The 3069-nt window shown below is 40.9% G+C and overlaps 1 pseudogene; it reads left to right on the top strand.

Moving 5' to 3' along the window:
• The first annotated feature begins 277 nt into the window (after nt 1-277).
• Nucleotides 278-1204, top strand: LOC128318146 (uncharacterized; annotated as a pseudogene).
• The last annotated feature ends 1865 nt before the right edge of the window (nt 1205-3069 follow it).

Below are 3069 nucleotides of genomic sequence, written 5' to 3'. Positions count from 1 at the left end.
GCTGTGAAGAAGAACAGTGCGTGTGCACCATTGTCCTGTACTGTCTGCCTGCTGAGATGGGTCCTCAATAAAGTGACCACAAAGAATTATGGTTTCCGTTCTGTGAGTTTCTGCACTATGATATTACATATGGCGACGAGGATAAAAGAAGATAAATAAGTATGAATAACGAAGCAGCTATTTTCTAGAAGCAAGTAAAAAGCAGGATGCCGACGCCGGTAAGCTCAGCTGATTGAGATTAATGACTGCCGCGGGTGGTGACTGATTGAAAGGAATGATGGCTGGAATGGTCGGATCTGTAGCACCTTTTGATAGTGGATCACAATCATGGGAAGAGTATTGTGAAATACTGAATCATTTCTTCGTGGCAAATGATGTAGAAACTCCAGAGAAGAAACGAGCCATATTGTTGAGTTGTGTTGGAGCACAGACATACACACTGATGAGGAATTTGTTGAGTCCAGAGAAACCAGGTGTAAAGTGTTTTGAAGAATTGGTGAGTTTATTGAAAAACCACTTTAATCCGAAGCCAAATGAAATAGTTCAGAGGTGGAAATTTAATTCAAGAAATAGATGCCCTGATGAAAGCATAGTGGAGTATGTGGCTGAATTAAGGAAACTTGCACAAGATTGCAATTTTGGAGACACACTGACAGTGATGCTGAGAGACAGATTAGTGTGTGGAGTCAATGATGACAGCATACAACGGAGATTACTGGCTTAGGATGGATTAACTTTTGAAACGGCACTGAAGAAAGCTCAGGCTATTGAAACTGCTAAAAAGGATATGGCAGATTTGAACAAAGAGAAAGGAAATCGTATGAATACTACTGTTTTTAAGATGGACACTGAAGAAAGAAGTAAGTTGACTGGTGAAGGAATGTGTTGTCGATGTGGTGGAACTAATCATGGCCCTAAAGACTGTAAGTTTGCCAACGAAAAATGTTTCAAATGTGGTAAAATAGGACATGTGAAAAGAGTATGTAGAATAAAACCACAGGAAACTGTTATTAACAAAGGCAGAAAAACTGGAAAATCGGAGAGAGGAAAGCAGTCAAAGAGGGCAAATTATCTTCAAGAGGAAGAGGAAGATCAGTCTGAAGAAATGTTCACTATGTATAGTATGCAAACAGCCCAATCTCAGGTGCCTCCGCTTACACAAGCTTTACTGGTAAATGAGTGCCCTGTGAAATTTTAAATTGACACTGGATGTAGTGTAACTGTGTTATCACAGGTGGAATATGGTAAACTTCAAGGTAAGAAAAAACTGCCTGAATTGAACCCAAGCCCTCTCAGTTTGAAGACATATACAGGCCAATCAGTGAATGTTCTTGGAACCAGCAAAGTTCAAGTTAACGGAGTAGTTAAAGATCTCTCAGTTGTAGTGGTGGCAGGATCTGGTCCTAATTTGTTGGGAAGATCATGGCTCGCAGAACTGGATTTGGGCTGGTAAAAGGTGAATAAAATTCATACAAGCTCAGAGATGTTGCAGGATATTAAAAAAAACATGAAATGGTTTTTAAAGAAGAGCTTGGAACAATAAAAGGAGCCACAGCAAAAATTCACGTAGCCAGTGGTGTGAAGCCTCACTTTTTTAAGCCACGGTCTTTACCTTTTGCTATGAGAGAAAAGGTTGAAGCTGAAATGGATCATTTGATTAAAGAACAAATCATTGAACCTGTGAAATTTTCAGAGTGGGCAGCCCCTGTCGTGCCTATGTTGAAGCCAGATGGATCCGTGAGACTCTGTGGAGACTACAGAATAACCGTGAACTGGGAATCATCGCTGGAGCAGTATCCCATTCCCCGAATGGAGGACATGTTTGCAGTGCTATCTGGAGGTGAGAAATACACCAAATTAGATATGAGTCATGCATATCAACAGATTTTGTTGGATGACACATCTAAGCAGTATGTAACTGTGAACACTCACAAAGGTCTGTTTACGTATACAAGATTACCGTTTGGGGTGAGTTCCAGTCCAGCAATTTTCCAGAGAACTATGGAAGGAATCCTGAAAGACATTCTGAAAGTAACCGTGTATCTAGATGACATTCTGTTGACAGGAAGGAATGATCAGGAACATCTGAAGACACTGGATCAAGTGTTGCAGCGACTGGAGGAGTATGGATTAAGGTTGAAAAGAGGAAAATGTAAGTTTATGGAAAAGGAAGTTGTTTTTTTGGGACATAAAGTTGATGCCAAAGGCATTTATCCTATTCCAGAGAAGGTTCAGGCTGTACAGGAAGCACCAACACCAACATCAGTGACAGAGTTGAAAGCATATTTGGGCTTGTTGAACTTTTATAACAAATTTCTACCAAACCTCTCTACTCTGCTTGGTCCTCTGCACAAGCTTTTGAAAAAAGATGTTCCCTGGTGTTGGGAAAAAGCACAAGAAAAAGTGTTCCAGAAATCCAAAGAGTTGTTGCAGTCTAACCAGGTGTTAATACACTATGATGAAAAGAAAGAACTAATCCTTTCCTGTGATGCTACAGCGTATGGTGTGGGAGCTGTGTTAGCACATCGTATGGCAGATGGAACTGAAAGACCTATAGGGTTTGTATCTAGAACACTTACAGCTGCAGAGAAGAATTATTCCCAACTAGAGAAAGAAGGATTAGCTGTTGTGTTTGGAGTCAAGAAATTCCATAAATACGTGTACGGCCGTAAATTTGTATTCTGTACTGACCACAAACCTCTACTCAGTTTACTGAATGAACTGAAGGCTGTACCTCAAATGGTATCTCAAAGAATTATGAGATGGGCCATGATGTTGGGGACATATGAGTGTTATATCTTAGAGAGCTGGCAAAGATCATGGAAATGCCGATGCCCTCAGTCGTCTTCCAGTTCAACAATACTGTGAGGAAGAACCAGAGGAAGAGCAGGTATTGATGCTGGATAGCCTCGCATTAATGACCGCCGAGCAAATTAAGCACTGGACTAATAAAGACCCTGTCTTGTCAAGAGTGCGTGAGTATGTGCTTAAAGGCTGGCCTGACCACAGTGATACCCATGAATTTGTACCGTATAAATAGAGACAGCAAGAGCTCAGTGTTCAAGACGG

This window comes from Pangasianodon hypophthalmus, chromosome 4 (assembly GCF_027358585.1).
Source record: "Pangasianodon hypophthalmus isolate fPanHyp1 chromosome 4, fPanHyp1.pri, whole genome shotgun sequence".
NCBI lineage: Eukaryota > Metazoa > Chordata > Actinopteri > Siluriformes > Pangasiidae > Pangasianodon > Pangasianodon hypophthalmus.
This window is presented reverse-complemented; position numbering and strand designations above follow the sequence as displayed.